The sequence below is a fragment of the Thermobia domestica genome, chromosome 6 (genome assembly GCF_964235325.1).
Source record: "Thermobia domestica chromosome 6, izTheDome1.hap1.1, whole genome shotgun sequence".
Lineage (NCBI taxonomy): Eukaryota > Metazoa > Arthropoda > Insecta > Zygentoma > Lepismatidae > Thermobia > Thermobia domestica.
In genome coordinates, this window is record NC_137459.1 from 15691051 (window position 1) to 15708583 (window position 17533).

Consider the following 17533-nt stretch of genomic DNA (forward strand, 5'->3'; position numbering starts at 1 on the left):
TTTCTGGCGAATGGAGCGCCACTCAGCGGCGAATCTCATTAATTTCTTGACACATACTGTGTGTGAGCATAGTGCTTCAGTGCGTTAATTGGTTGGATCATCTACCACAATCCCCCCGGGGACCTTGCTTCGAGCGAATGGAGCGCCACGCAGCGGCGAGTCTCATTTTCTTGACGCTTACTGTGTGTGAGCATTGTGCTTCAGTGCGTTAATTGTTTTAATCATCCAAAAGAATCCCTTCGGGAAGCTTGCTTCTAGCGAATGGAGCTCCATGCAGCGGCGAGTCTTATTTCTTTCTGCATACACTTAATGAGGGCATAGTTCGTCAGTGCGTTAATTGTTTGGATCATCCACCAAAATCCCTCCGGGTAGCTTGCTTCTAGGGATTGGAACGCCACGCAGCGGCGAGTCTCATTATTTCCCTGACACATACTGTGTGTGAGCATAGTGCATCAGTGCGTTTATTGGTTGGATCATCCACCATTATCCCACCGGGGACCTTGCTTCTAGCGAATGGAGCGCCATCCAGCGGCGAGTCTCAATTCTTTCTGCATACACTTAATGAAGGCATAGTTTCTCAGTGCGTTAATTGTTTTGATCATCCACCACAATCCCTCCGGGGAAATTGCTTCAAGTGAAAGGAGCACCACGCAGCGGCGAGTCTCAATACTTTCTGCATACACTTTATGAGGGCATAGTTCGTCCGAGCGTTAATTGTTTTGATCATCCACCACAATCCCTCCGGGTAGCTTGCTTCTAACGAATGGAGCACCAAGCTGCGTCGAGTCTCATTACTTTCTTTACACATAGTGTGTGTGAGCATAGTGCTCCGGCGCGTTAATTGATTTTATCATCCACCACAATTGCTCCGGGGAGTTTGCTTCAAGAGAATGGAGCGCCACGCCGTGGCGAGTCTCATTACTTTCTGCATACACTTTATGATGGCATAGTTCGTCATTGCGTTGATTGTTTTGATCATCCACTACAATCCCTCCGGGTAGCTTGTTTCTAGCGAATGGAGCGCCACGCAGCGGCGAGTCTCATTACTTTCTTGACACATACTGTGTGTGAGCATAGTGCTTCAGTGCGTTAATTGTTCTGATCATCAACCAGAATCCCTCCAGGTAGCTTGCTTCTAGCGAATGGAGCGCCACGCTGCTGCGAGTCTCATTACTTTCTTCACACATACTGTGTGTGAGCATAGCGATTCAATGCGTTAATTGTATTGACCATTAACCAGAATACCTCCGGGTAGCTTGCCTTTAGAGAATGGAGCGCCACGCAGCGGCGAGTCTCATTACTTTCTGCATACACTTTACGAGGGCACAGTTCGTCAGTGCGTTAATTGTTTTGACCATCCACCACAATTCCTCCGGGTAGCTTGCTTCTGGCGAATGGAGCGCCACGCAGCCGCGAGTCTCATAAATTTCTTGACACATACTGTGTGTGAGCATAGTGCTTCAGTGGGTTAATTGGTGGCATCATCCACCACAATCCCCCCGGGGACCGTGCTTCTAGCGAATGGAGCGCCACGAGGCGGCGAGTTTCATTTTCTTGACACATACTGTGTGTGAGCATAGTGCTTCAGTGCGTTAATTGTTTTGATCATCCAAAAGAATCCCTTCGGGTAGCCTGCTTCTAGCGAATGGAGCGCCACGCAGCGGCGAGTCTCATTTCCTTCTGCATACACTTAATGAGGGCATAGTTCGTCAGTGCGTTAATTGTTTTGATCATCCACCAAAATCCCTCCGGGTAGCTTGCTTCTAGGGAATGGAGCGCCATGCAGCGGCGAGTCTCATTTTTTCTTGACACATACTATGTGTGAGCATAGTGCTTCAGTGCGTTAATTGGTTGGATCATCCACCACAATCCCCCCGGGAACCTTGCTTCTATGGAATGGAGCGCCACGCAGCGGCAAGTCTCATTTTCTTGACACATACTATGTGTGAACATAGTGCTTTAGTGCGTTAATTGTTTTGATCATCCGAAAGAATCCCTCCGGTGAGCTTGCTTCAAGCGAATGGAGCACCACGCAGCGGCGAGTCTCATTACTTTCTTCACACATACTGTGTGTGGCATAGTTCTACATTGCGTTAATTGGTTGGACATCCACCACAATTCCTCCGAAGAGCTTGCTTCAAGCGAATGGAGCACAAAGCAGCGGAGAGTCTCATTACTTTCTGCATACACTTTATGAGGGCATACTTCGTCAATGATTTAATTGTTTTGATCATCCACCAGAATCCCTCCGGGTAGCTTGCTTCTTGCGAATGGACCGCCACGCAGCGGCGAGTCTCATTACTTTCTTCACAAATACTGTGGTTGAGCATAGTGCTACAGTTCGTTAATTGTTTTGATCATCCACAAGAATCCCACCGGATAGCTTGCTTCTAGCAAATGGAGTGCCTCGCAGCGTCGAGTCTCATTACTTTCTTGACACATACTGTGTGTGAGCCTAGTGCTTCAGTGCGTTGATAGTTTTGATCATCCACCAGAATCCCTCCGGGTAGCTTGCTTCTAGCGAATGGAGCGCCACGCAGCGGCGAGTCTCATTAATTTCTGTACACATTTTTAGACGGCGTAGTTCGTCAGTTCGTTAATTGGTTGGATCATCCACCGCAATCCCTCCGGGTAGCTTCCTTCTAGCGAATGAAGCGCCACGCAGCGGCGAGTTTCATTACTTTCTGCATACACTTTATGAGGGAATAGTTCATCAGTGCGTTAATTGTTTTGATCATCCAGCACAATCTCTCCGGGTAGTTTGCTTCTAGCGAATGGAGCGCCACGCAGCGGCGAGTCTCATTACTTTCTTCACACATACTGTTTTTGAGAATAGCGTTTCAGTGCGTTAATTGTTTTGAACATCCAAAAGAATCCCTTCGGGTAGCTTGCTTCTAGCGAATGGAGCGCTACGCAGCTGCGAGTCTCATTACTTTCTTGAAGAGGACTGTTATTGTGCTTAGTGCTTCAGTGCGTTAATTGGTTGGATCATCCACCACAATGCCTCCCGGTAAGTTGGTTTAAGCGAATCGAGCACCACGCAGCAGCGAGTCTCATTACTTTGTGCATACATTTTTGAGGGCATAGTTCGTCAGTGCATTAATTGTTTGGATCATCCACCACAATCCCTCCGGGTAGCTTGCTTCAAGCGAATGGACCGCCGCGCAGCGGCGAGTCTCATTACTTTCTTGACACATACTTTGTTTGAGCATAGTGCTTCAGTGCGTTAATTGTTTGGATCATCCACCACAATCCCTTTTGGTTGCTTGCTTCTAGCGAATAGAGCGCCACGCCGCGGCGAGTCTCATAACTTTCTTGAAATATACTGTATGTGAGCATAGTGCTTCAGTGCGTTAATTGGTTGGATCATCCACCACAATCGCTCCGGGTAGCTTGCTTCTAGCGAATGGAGCGCCACGCAGCGGCGAGTTTCATTACTTTCAGCATACACTTTATGAGGGCATAGTTCGTCAGTGCTTTAATTGTTTGATCATCCGTCATTTTCAATCCGGTTAGCTTGCTTCTAGCGAATGTAGCGCCACACAGCGGCGAGTCTCATTACTTTCGTGACACATACTGTGTGTGAGCATAGTGCTTCAGTGCGTTAGTTGTTTGGTTCATCCACCAGAATCCCTCTTGGTAGCTTCCTTCTAGTGAATCGAGCGCCACACAGCGTCGAGTCTCATAACTTTCTTGACACATACTGTGTGTGAGAATAGTGCTTCAGTGCGTTAATTGGTTGGATCATCCACCACAATTCCTTCGGGTAGCTTGCTTCTAGCAAATGGAGCACCACGCAGCGGCGAGTCTCATTACTTTCTTGATACTTACTGTGTGTGAGCACAGTGCTTCAGTGCGTTAATTGGTTGGATCATCCACCACAGTACCTCCGGGTAGCTTGCTCCTATCGAATGGAGCGCCACTAAGCGGCGAGTCTCATTACTTTCTTGATACATACTGTGTGTGAGCATCGTGCTTCAGTGCGTTAATTGTCTTGATCATACACCAGAATCCATCCAAGTAGCTTGCTTCTTGCGAATGAAGCGCCATGCAGCGGCGAGTCTCACTACTTTCTTGTCATATACTGTGTGTGAGCATACTGCTTCAGTGCGTTAATTGTTTTGATCATCCACCACAATTCCTCCGGGGAGCTTCCTTCTAGCGAATGAAGCGCCATGCAGCGGCGAGTCTCACTACTTTCTCGTCATATACTGTGTGAGAGCATACTGCTTCAGTGAGTTAATTGGTTAGATCATCCACCACAGCCCCCCGGGGAGCTTGCTTCATGCGAATGGAGCGAAACAAAGCGGAGATTCTCATTACTTTCTGTATACACTTTATGAGGCATAGTTCGTCACTGCGTTAATTGTTTTGATCATCCATCACAATCAAACCAAGTAGCTAGCTTCTAGCGAATGGAGCCCCACGCAGCGGCGAGTCTCATTACTTTCTTGACACATACTGTGCTTGAAAATAGTGCTTCAGTGCGTTAATTGTTTTGAACATCCAAAAGAATCTCTTCGGGTAGCTTGCTTCTAGCGAATGGAGCGCTACGCAGCGGCGAGTCTCATTACTTTCTTGACAAGGACTGTGTGTGTGCTTAGTGCTTCAGTGCGTTAATTGGTTGGATCATCCACCACAATGCCTCCTGCTAGGTTGCTTTAAGCGAATCGAGCACCATGCAGCAGCGAGTATCATTACTTTCTGCATACATTTTTTTAGAGCATAGCTCGTCAGTGCAATAATTGTTTGGATAGTCCACCACAATCCCTCCGGGTAGCGTGCTTCAAGCGAATAGAGCGCCACTCAGCGGCGAGTCTCATTACTTTCTTGACACATACTTTGTGTGAGCATAGTGCTTTAGTGCGTTAATTGTTTGGATCATCCACCAGAATCTCTCCGGGTAGTTTGCTTCTAGCGAATCGAGCGCCACGCTGCGGCGAGTCTCATTTCTTTCTTGACACATACTGTGTGTGAGCATAGTGCTTCAGTGCGTTAATTGGTTGGATCGACCACCAGAATCCCTCCGGGTAGCTTGCTACTAGCGAATCGAGCGCCACACAGCGGAGAGTTTCTTAACTTTCTTGACACATACTGTGTGTGAGCATAGTGCGTTAGTGCGTTAATTCGTTGGATCATCCACCACAATGCCTCCTGGTAGGTTGCTTTAAGCGAATCGAGCGCCACGCTGCGGCGAGTCTCATTACTTTCTGCATACATTTTTGGAGGGCATAGTTCGTCATTGCATTAATAGTTTGGATCATCAACCACAATCCCACCGGATAGCTTGCTACAAGCGAATGGAGCGCCACGCAGCGGCTAGTCTCATTACTTTCTTGACACGTACTTTGTGTGAGCATAGTGCTTCAGTGCGTTAATTGTTTTGATCATCCGTCATTTTCAATCCGGGTAGCTTGCTTCTAGCGAATAGGGCGCCACGCAGCGGCGAGTCTCATTAATATCTCAATACATACACTATGTGAGAATTGTTCTTCAGTGCGTTAATAGTTTTGATTATCCGCCAGAATCCCTTCGGGTAGCTTGCTTCTAGCGAGGTGGAGCCACACAGCGGCGAGTCTCATTACTTTCTTGACACTTACTGTGTGTACACATAGTGCTTCAGTACGTTAATTGGTTCGATCATCCACCACAATCCCTCCGGAGAGCTTCCTTCAAGCGAATGGAGCGTCACAAGGCGGAGAGTCTCATTACTTTCTGCATACACTGTATGAGGGCGTAGTTCGTCAGTGCGTTAATTCTTTTGATCATCCACCACAAACTCTCCGGGTAGATTGCTTCTAGGGAATCGAGCGATACGCAGCGGCAAGTCTCATTGTTTTCCTTGCACATACTGTGTGTAAGCGTAGTGCTTCAGTGCGTTAATTGTTTAATCCAGCAGAATCCCTCCGGGGAACTTGCTTCAAGCGAATGGAGCGCCTCGCAGCGGCGAACCTCATTACTTTGTGCATACACTTTATGAGAGAATAGTTCGTCAGTGCGTTAATTGGTTGGAACATCCACCACAATCCCTCCGGGTATATTGCTTTTAGCGAATAGAGCGCCACGCAGCGGAAAGTCTCATTAATTTCTGCATACACTTTATGAGGGCATAGTTCGTCAGTGCGTTATTTGTTTTCACCTTGCACGACACTGCCACCGGGTAGCTTGCTTCTAGCGAATGGAGCGGCACGCAGCGGCGAGTCTCATTACTTTCTGGATATATTTTATGAGGGCATAGTTCGTTAGTGCGTTAATTATTTTGATCATCCACCACAATCCCACCGTGTAGCTTGCTTCTAGCAAATGGAGCGCCACCCAGCGGCAAGTCTCATTACTTTCTTGACACATATTGTGTGTGAGCATAGTGCTTCAGTGGGTAAATTGTTTTGATCATCCCCCACAATCACTTCGCGTAGCTTGCTTCTAGCGAATGGAGCGCCACGCAGCGGCGAGTCTCATTACTTTCTGCATACATTTTATGAGGGCATAGTTCGTCAGTGCGTTAATTGTTTTGATCATCCACCACAATCCCTCAGGATACCTTGCTTCTAGCAAATGGAGCGCCACCCAGCGGCGAGTCTCATTACTTTCTTGAGACATAATTATTGTTTGTGAGCATAGTCCTTCAGTGCGTTAATTGTTTTGATCATCCACCACAATCCCTCCGGGTAGCTTGCTTCTAGCGAATGGAGCGCCATACAGCGGCCAGTCTCATTACTTTCTTGACACATATTGTTTGTGAGCATAGTGCTTCAGTGCGTTAATTGTTTTGATCATCCACCACATTCACTCAGGGTAGCTTGCTTCCAGCGAATGGTGCGCCACGCAGCGGCGAGTCTCATTACTTTCTTTACACATAATGTGTGTGAGCATAGTGCTTCACCGCGTTAATTGGTTGGATCATCAACCACAATCCTTCCCGGTAGCTTGCTTCTAGCGAATGGTGCGCCACACAGCGGCCAGTCTCATTACTTTCTTGACACATATTGTTTGTGAGCATAGTTCTTCAGTGCGTTAATTGTTTTGATCATCCACCACAATCCCTCCGGATAGATTGCTTCTAGCGAATAAAGCGCCACGCAGCGGCAAGTCTCATTAATTTCTGCATACTCTTTATGAGGGCATAGTTCGTCAGTGCGTTAATTGTTTTGACCTTGCACGACACTGCCACCGGGTAGCTTGCTTCTAGCGAGTGGAGCGCCACGCAGCGAAGAGTCTCATTACTTTCTGGATATATTTTAAGAGGGCATAGTTCGTTAGTGCGTTAATTGTTTTGATCATCCACCACAATCCCACCGTGTAGCTTGCTTCTAGCGAATGGAGCGCCACGCAGTGGCGAGTCTCATTACTTTCTTTGAAACAAACTGTGTGTGAGCATAGTGCTTCAGTGCGTTAATTGTTTTGATCATCCACAACATTCCCACCTGGTAGCTTGCTTCTAGCGAATGGAGCGCCACGCAGCGGCGAGTCTCATTTCTTTCTGCATACACTTAGTGAGGGCATATTTTGTCAGAGCGTTAATTGTTTTGATCATCCACCACAATCCTTTCGGGTAGCTTGCTTCTAGCGAATGGAGCGCCACGCAGCGGCGAGTCTCATTACTTTCTTGACACGTACTGTGTGTGAGCATAATGCTTCAGTGAGTTAATTGATTTTATCATCCACCACAATCCCACCGGGTAGCTTCATTCTAGCAAATGGAGCGCCACGCAGCGGCGAGTCTCATTACTTTGTTCATACATTTTAAGAGAGCATAGTTCGTCACTGCGTTAATTGTTTTGATCAGCCACCACAATCCCTCCGGGAAGCTTGCTTCTAGCGACAGGAGCGCCACGCAGTTGCGAGTCTCATTACTTTCTTGACACATACTGTGTGTGAGCATAGTTCTTCAGTGCGTTAACTTGTTGGGTTCAACCACCACAATCCCTCCCGGTAGCTTGCTTCTAGCGAATGGAGCGCCACGCAGCAGTGAGTCTCGTTACTTTCTGCATACACTTTATAAGAGCATAGTGCTTTTATGCTTTAATTATTTTGATCATTCACCACAATCTTACCGGGTAGCTTGATTCTAGCGACTGGAGTGCCACGCAGCGGCGAGTCTCATTATTTTCTTGACACATAGTGTGTATGAGCATAGTGCTTCAGTGCGTTAATTGCTTGGATCATCCACCAAAATCTTTCCGGGTAGCTTGTTTCTAGCGAATAGAGCGCCATGCTGCGGCGAGTCACATTACTTTCTTGACACATACTGTGTGTGGCCATAGTGCTTCAATGCGTTAACTGTTTTGATCATCCACTAGAATCCCTCCGGGTAGCTTGCTTCTAGCGAATGGAGCGCTACGCAGCGGCGAGTCTCATTACTTTCTGCATACATTTTATGAGGGCATAACTCGTCAGTGCGTTAATTGTTATGATCAGCCACCACAATCCCTCCGGGTAGCTTGCTTCTAGCGAATGGAGCGCCACGCAGCAGCGAGTCTCATTACTTTCTTGACACATACTGATAGTGAGCATAGTTCTTCAGTGAGTTAATTGGTTGGATCAACCACCAACATCCCTCCTGGCAGCTTGCTTCAAGCGTATGGAGCGCCACGTAGCGGCGTGTCTCATTACTTTCTGCATACACATTAAGAGTGCATAGTTCGTCAGTGCGTTAATTGTTTTGATCATCCACCACAATCCCTCCGGGTAACTTGCTTATAGCGAATGGAGCGCCACGCAGCTGCGAGTCTCATTACTTTCTTCATACATACTGTGTGTGAGAATAGTGCTTCTGTGCGTTAATTTTTTAATCCAGCAGAATCTTTCCGGGGAACTTGCTTCAAGCGAATGGAGCGCCACGCAGCGGCGAACCTCATTACTTTGTGCATACTCTTTATGATAGCACAGTTCGCCCGTGCCTTAATTGTTCTGATCATCCACCACAATCCCTCCGGATGGCTTGCTTCTAGCGATTGGAACGACACGCAGCGTCGAGTCTCATTATTTTCTTGACACATACTCTGTGTGAGCATAGTGCTTCATCGCGTTAATTGGTTGCATTATTTACCACAATCCTTCCGGGGAGCTTGCTTCAAGAGAATAAAGCGCCACGAAGCGGCGAGTCTCATTACTTTCTGCATACACTTTATGAGGGCATAGTTCGTCAGTGCGTTAATTGTTTTGATCTTCCACGACACTGCCACCGGGTAGCTTGCTTCTAGAGAATGGAGCGCCACTCAGCGGCGAGGCTCATTACCTTCTGGATATATTTTATGAGGGCATAGTTCGTTAGTGCGTTAAATGTTTTGATCATCCACCACAATCCCTCCGTGTAGCTTGCTTCTAGCAAATGGAGCGCCACCCAGCGGCAAGTCTCATTACTTTCTTGACACATATTGTGTGTGAGCATAGTGCTTCAGTGCGGTAATTGTTTTGATCATCCACGACAATCACTCCGCGTAGCTTGCTTCTAGCGAATGGAGCGCCTCGCAGCGTCGAGTCTCATTACTTTCTTGACACTACTGTGTGTGAGCATAGTGCTTCAGTGCGTTAATTGTTTTGATCATCCACCACAATTCCTCCGGGGAGCTTCCTTCTAGCGAATGAAGCGCCATGCAGCGGCGAGTCTCACTACTTTCTCGTCATATACTGTGTGAGAGCATACTGCTTCAGTGAGTTAATTGGTTAGATCATCCACCACAGCCCCCCCGGGGAGCTTGCTTCATGCGAATGGAGCGAAACAAAGCGGAGATTCTCATTACTTTCTGTATACACTTTATGAGGCATAGTTCGTCACTGCGTTAATTGTTTTGATCATCCATCACAATCAAACCAAGTAGCTAGCTTCTAGCGAATGGAGCCCCACGCAGCGGCGAGTCTCATTACTTTCTTGACACATACTGTGCTTGAAAATAGTGCTTCAGTGCGTTAATTGTTTTGAACATCCAAAAGAATCTCTTCGGGTAGCTTGCTTCTAGCGAATGGAGCGCTACGCAGCGGCGAGTCTCATTACTTTCTTGACAAGGACTGTGTGTGTGCTTAGTGCTTCAGTGCGTTAATTGGTTGGATCATCCACCACAATGCCTCCTGCTAGGTTGCTTTAAGCGAATCGAGCACCATGCAGCAGCGAGTATCATTACTTTCTGCATACATTTTTTTAGAGCATAGCTCGTCAGTGCAATAATTGTTTGGATAGTCCACCACAATCCCTCCGGGTAGCGTGCTTCAAGCGAATAGAGCGCCACTCAGCGGCGAGTCTCATTACTTTCTTGACACATACTTTGTGTGAGCATAGTGCTTTAGTGCGTTAATTGTTTGGATCATCCACCAGAATCTCTCCGGGTAGTTTGCTTCTAGCGAATCGAGCGCCACGCTGCGGCGAGTCTCATTTCTTTCTTGACACATACTGTGTGTGAGCATAGTGCTTCAGTGCGTTAATTGGTTGGATCGACCACCAGAATCCCTCCGGGTAGCTTGCTACTAGCGAATCGAGCGCCACACAGCGGAGAGTTTCTTAACTTTCTTGACACATACTGTGTGTGAGCATAGTGCGTTAGTGCGTTAATTCGTTGGATCATCCACCACAATGCCTCCTGGTAGGTTGCTTTAAGCGAATCGAGCGCCACGCTGCGGCGAGTCTCATTACTTTCTGCATACATTTTTGGAGGGCATAGTTCGTCATTGCATTAATAGTTTGGATCATCAACCACAATCCCACCGGATAGCTTGCTACAAGCGAATGGAGCGCCACGCAGCGGCTAGTCTCATTACTTTCTTGACACGTACTTTGTGTGAGCATAGTGCTTCAGTGCGTTAATTGTTTTGATCATCCGTCATTTTCAATCCGGGTAGCTTGCTTCTAGCGAATAGGGCGCCACGCAGCGGCGAGTCTCATTAATATCTCAATACATACACTATGTGAGAATTGTTCTTCAGTGCGTTAATAGTTTTGATTATCCGCCAGAATCCCTTCGGGTAGCTTGCTTCTAGCGAGGTGGAGCCACACAGCGGCGAGTCTCATTACTTTCTTGACACTTACTGTGTGTACACATAGTGCTTCAGTACGTTAATTGGTTCGATCATCCACCACAATCCCTCCGGAGAGCTTCCTTCAAGCGAATGGAGCGTCACAAGGCGGAGAGTCTCATTACTTTCTGCATACACTGTATGAGGGCGTAGTTCGTCAGTGCGTTAATTCTTTTGATCATCCACCACAAACTCTCCGGGTAGATTGCTTCTAGGGAATCGAGCGATACGCAGCGGCAAGTCTCATTGTTTTCCTTGCACATACTGTGTGTAAGCGTAGTGCTTCAGTGCGTTAATTGTTTAATCCAGCAGAATCCCTCCGGGGAACTTGCTTCAAGCGAATGGAGCGCCTCGCAGCGGCGAACCTCATTACTTTGTGCATACACTTTATGAAAGAATAGTTCGTCAGTGCGTTAATTGGTTGGAACATCCACCACAATCCCTCCGGGTATATTGCTTTTAGCGAATAGAGCGCCACGCAGCGGAAAGTCTCATTAATTTCTGCATACACTTTATGAGGGCATAGTTCGTCAGTGCGTTATTTGTTTTCACCTTGCACGACACTGCCACCGGGTAGCTTGCTTCTAGCGAATGGAGCGGCACGCAGCGGCGAGTCTCATTACTTTCTGGATATATTTTATGAGGGCATAGTTCGTTAGTGCGTTAATTATTTTGATCATCCACCACAATCCCACCGTGTAGCTTGCTTCTAGCAAATGGAGCGCCACCCAGCGGCAAGTCTCATTACTTTCTTGACACATATTGTGTGCGAGCATAGTGCTTCAGTGGGTAAATTGTTTTGATCATCCCCCACAATCACTTCGCGTAGCTTGCTTCTAGCGAATGGAGCGCCACGCAGCGGCGAGTCTCATTACTTTCTGCATACATTTTATGAGGGCATAGTTCGTCAGTGCGTTAATTGTTTTGATCATCCACCACAATCCCTCAGGATACCTTGCTTCTAGCAAATGGAGCGCCACCCAGCGGCGAGTCTCATTACTTTCTTGAGACATAATTATTGTTTGTGAGCATAGTGCTTCAGTGCGTTAATTGTTTTGATCATCCACCACAATCCCTCCGGGTAGCTTGCTTCTAGCGAATGGAGCGCCATACAGCGGCCAGTCTCATTACTTTCTTGACACATATTGTTTGTGAGCATAGTGCTTCAGTGCGTTAATTGTTTTGATCATCCACCACATTCACTCAGGGTAGCTTGCTTCCAGCGAATGGTGCGCCACGCAGCGGCGAGTCTCATTACTTTCTTTACACATAATGTGTGTGAGCATAGTGCTTCACCGCGTTAATTGGTTGGATCATCAACCACAATCCTTCCCGGTAGCTTGCTTCTAGCGAATGGTGCGCCACACAGCGGCCAGTCTCATTACTTTCTTGACACATATTGTTTGTGAGCATAGTTCTTCAGTGCGTTAATTGTTTTGATCATCCACCACAATCCCTCCGGATAGATTGCTTCTAGCGAATAAAGCGCCACGCAGCGGCAAGTCTCATTAATTTCTGCATACTCTTTATGAGGGCATAGTTCGTCAGTGCGTTAATTGTTTTGACCTTGCACGACACTGCCACCGGGTAGCTTGCTTCTAGCGAGTGGAGCGCCACGCAGCGAAGAGTCTCATTACTTTCTGGATATATTTTAAGAGGGCATAGTTCGTTAGTGCGTTAATTGTTTTGATCATCCACCACAATCCCACCGTGTAGCTTGCTTCTAGCGAATGGAGCGCCACGCAGCGGCGAGTCTCATTTCTTTCTGCATACACTTAGTGAGGGCATATTTTGTCAGAGCGTTAATTGTTTTGATCATCCACCACAATCCTTTCGGGTAGCTTGCTTCTAGCGAATGGAGCGCCACGCAGCGGCGAGTCTCATTACTTTCTTGACACGTACTGTGTGTGAGCATAATGCTTCAGTGAGTTAATTGATTTTATCATCCACCACAATCCCACCGGGTAGCTTCATTCTAGCAAATGGAGCGCCACGCAGCGGCGAGTCTCATTACTTTGTTCATACATTTTAAGAGAGCATAGTTCGTCACTGCGTTAATTGTTTTGATCAGCCACCACAATCCCTCCGGGAAGCTTGCTTCTAGCGACAGGAGCGCCACGCAGTTGCGAGTCTCATTACTTTCTTGACACATACTGTGTGTGAGCATAGTTCTTCAGTGCGTTAACTTGTTGGGTTCAACCACCACAATCCCTCCCGGTAGCTTGCTTCTAGCGAATGGAGCGCCACGCAGCAGTGAGTCTCGTTACTTTCTGCATACACTTTATAAGAGCATAGTGCTTTTATGCTTTAATTATTTTGATCATTCACCACAATCTTACCGGGTAGCTTGATTCTAGCGACTGGAGTGCCACGCAGCGGCGAGTCTCATTATTTTCTTGACACATAGTGTGTATGAGCATAGTGCTTCAGTGCGTTAATTGCTTGGATCATCCACCAAAATCTTTCCGGGTAGCTTGTTTCTAGCGAATAGAGCGCCATGCTGCGGCGAGTCACATTACTTTCTTGACACATACTGTGTGTGGCCATAGTGCTTCAATGCGTTAACTGTTTTGATCATCCACTAGAATCCCTCCGGGTAGCTTGCTTCTAGCGAATGGAGCGCTACGCAGCGGCGAGTCTCATTACTTTCTGCATACATTTTATGAGGGCATAACTCGTCAGTGCGTTAATTGTTATGATCAGCCACCACAATCCCTCCGGGTAGCTTGCTTCTAGCGAATGGAGCGCCACGCAGCAGCGAGTCTCATTACTTTCTTGACACATACTGATAGTGAGCATAGTTCTTCAGTGAGTTAATTGGTTGGATCAACCACCAACATCCCTCCTGGCAGCTTGCTTCAAGCGTATGGAGCGCCACGTAGCGGCGTGTCTCATTACTTTCTGCATACACATTAAGAGTGCATAGTTCGTCAGTGCGTTAATTGTTTTGATCATCCACCACAATCCCTCCGGGTAACTTGCTTATAGCGAATGGAGCGCCACGCAGCTGCGAGTCTCATTACTTTCTTCATACATACTGTGTGTGAGAATAGTGCTTCTGTGCGTTAATTTTTTAATCCAGCAGAATCTTTCCGGGGAACTTGCTTCAAGCGAATGGAGCGCCACGCAGCGGCGAACCTCATTACTTTGTGCATACACTTTATGATAGCACAGTTCGCCCGTGCCTTAATTGTTCTGATCATCCACCACAATCCCTCCGGATGGCTTGCTTCTAGCGATTGGAACGACACGCAGCGTCGAGTCTCATTATTTTCTTGACACATACTCTGTGTGAGCATAGTGCTTCATCGCGTTAATTGGTTGCATTATTTACCACAATCCTTCCGGGGAGCTTGCTTCAAGAGAATAAAGCGCCACGAAGCGGCGAGTCTCATTACTTTCTGCATACACTTTATGAGGGCATAGTTCGTCAGTGCGTTAATTGTTTTGATCTTCCACGACACTGCCACCGGGTAGCTTGCTTCTAGCGAATGGAGCGCCACTCAGCGGCGAGGCTCATTACCTTCTGGATATATTTTATGAGGGCATAGTTCGTTAGTGCGTTAAATGTTTTGATCATCCACCACAATCCCTCCGTGTAGCTTGCTTCTAGCAAATGGAGCGCCACCCAGCGGCAAGTCTCATTACTTTCTTGACACATATTGTGTGTGAGCATAGTGCTTCAGTGCGGTAATTGTTTTGATCATCCACGACAATCACTCCGCGTAGCTTGCTTCTAGCGAATGGAGCGCCTCGCAGCGTCGAGTCTCATTACTTTCTTGACACTACTGTGTGTGAGCATAGTGCTTCAGTGCGTTATTGGTTTTGATCATCCACCAGAATCTCTCCGGGTAGTTTGCTTCTAGCGAATGGAGCGCCACGCAGCGGCGAGTCTCATTACTTTCTTGACACATACTGTGTTTGAGAATAGTGTTTCAGTGCGTTAATTGTTTTGAACATCCAAAAGAATCCCTTCGGGTAGCTTGCTACTAGCGAATGGAGCGCTACGCAGCTGCGAGTCTCATTACTTTCTTGAAAAGGACTGTGTGTGTGCTTAGTGCTTCAGTGCGTTAATTGGTTGGATCATCCACCACAATACCTCCTGGTAGGTTTGTTTAAGCGAATCGAGGACCACGCAGCAGCGAGTCTCATTACTTTCTGCATACATTTTTTGAGGGCATAGTTCGTCAGTGCATTAATTGTTTGGATCATCCACCACAATCTTTCCGGGTAGCTTGCTTCAAGCGAATGGACCGCCACGCAGCGGCGAGTCTCATTACTTTGTTGACACATACTGTGTGAGAGCATAGTGCTTAAGTGCGTTAATTGGTTGGATCATCCACCACAACCCCTTTTGGTTGCTTGCTTCTAGCAAATAGAGCGCCACGCAGCGGCGAGTCTCATTTTTTCCTGCATACACTTTATGATAGCACAGTTCGCCAGTGCCTTAATTGTTCTGATCATCCACCACAATCCCTCCGGATGGCTTGCTTCTAGCGAATGGAGCGACACGCAGCGTCGAGTCTCATTATTTTCTTGACACATACTCTGTGTGAGCATAGTGCTTCATCGCGTTAATTGGTTGCATTATTTACCACAATCCTTCCGGGGAGTTTGCTTCAAGTGAATAAAGCGCCACGAAGCGGCGAGTCTCATTACTTTCTGCATACACTTTATGAGGGCATAGTTCGTCAGTGCGTTAATTGTTTTGATCTTCCACGACACTGCCACCGGGTAGCTTGCTTCTAGCGAATGGAGCGCCACTCAGCGGCGAGTCTCATTACCTTCTGGATATACTTTATGAGGGCATAGTTCGTTAGTGCGTTAAATGTTTTGATCATCCACCACAATCCCTCCGTGTAGCTTGCTTCTAGCAAATGGAGCGCCACCCAGCGGCAAGTCTCATTACTTTCTTGACACATATTGTGTGTGAGCATAGTGCTTCAGTGCGGTAATTGTTTTGATCATCCACCACAATCACTCCGCGTAGCTTGCTTCTAGCGAATGGAGGGCCTCGCAGCGTCGAGTCTCATTACTTTCTTGACAATACTGTGTGTGAGCATAGTGCTTCAGTGCGTTAATTGTTTTGATCATTCACCACAATCTCTCCGGGTAGTTTGCTTCTAGCGAATGGAGCGCCACGCAGCGGCGAGTCTCATTACTTTCTTGACACATACTGTGTTTGAGAATAGTGTTTCAGTGCGTTAATTGTTTTGAACATCCAAAAGAATCCCTTCGGGTAGCTTGCTTCTAGCGAATGGAGCGCTACGCAGCTGCGAGTCTCATTACTTTCTTGAAGAGGACTGTGTGTGTGCTTAGTGCTTCAGTGCGTTAATTGGTTGGATCATCCACCACAATGCCTCCTGGTAGGTTGGTTTAAGCGAATCGAGGACCACGCAGCAGCGAGTCTCATTACTTTCTGCATACATTTTTTGAGGGCATAGTTCGTCAGTGCATTAATTGTTTGGATCATCCACCACAATCCCTTTTGGTTGCTTCCTTCTAGCGAATAGAGCGCCACCCCGCGGCGAGTCTCATAACTTTCTTGACATATACTGTGTGTTAGCATAGTGCTTCAGTGCGTTAATTGGTTGGATCATCCACCACAATCGCTCCGGGTAGCTTGCTTCTAGCGAATGGAGCGCCACGCAGCGGCTAGTTTCATTAATTTCAGCATACACTTTATGAGGGCATAGTTCGTCAGTGCGTTAATTGTTTTGATCATCCGTCATTTTCAATCCGGTTAGCTTGCTTCTAGCGAATGGAACGCCACACAGCGGCGAATCTCATTACTTTCGTGACTCATACTGTGTGTGAGCATAGTGCTTCAGTGCGTTAGTGGTTTGTATCATCCACCAGAATCCCTCTTGGTAGCTTCCTTCTAGCGAATCGAGCGGCACACAGCGTCGAGTCTCATAACTTTCTTGACACATACTGTGTGGGAGCATAGTGCTTCAGTGCGTTAATTGGTTGGATCATCCACCACAATTCCTTCGGGTAGCTTGGTTCTAGCAAATGGAGCAGCACGCAGCGGCGAGTCTCATTACCTTCTTGATACTTACTGTGTGTGAGCATAGTGCTTCAGTGCGTTAATTGGTTGGATCATCCACCACAATACCTCCGGGTAGCTTGCTCCTATCGAATGGAGCGCCACACAGCGGCGAGTCTCATTACTTTCTTGATACATACTGTGTGTGAGCATCGTGCTTCAGTGCGTTAATTGTCTTGATCATACACCAGAATCCATCCAAGTAGCTTGCTTCTTGCGAATGAAGCGCTTTGCAGCGGCGAGTCTCACTACTTTCTTGTCATATACTGTGTGTGAGCATACTGCTTCAGTGCGTTAATTGTTTTGATCATCCACCACAATTCCTCCGGGGAGCTTTTTTCTAGCGAATGAAGCGGCATGCAGCGGCGAGTCTCACTACTTTCTTGTCATATACTGTGTGTGAGTATACTGCTTTAGTGAGTTAATTGGTTAGATCATCCACCACAACCCCCCCGGGGAGCTTGCTTCATGCGAATG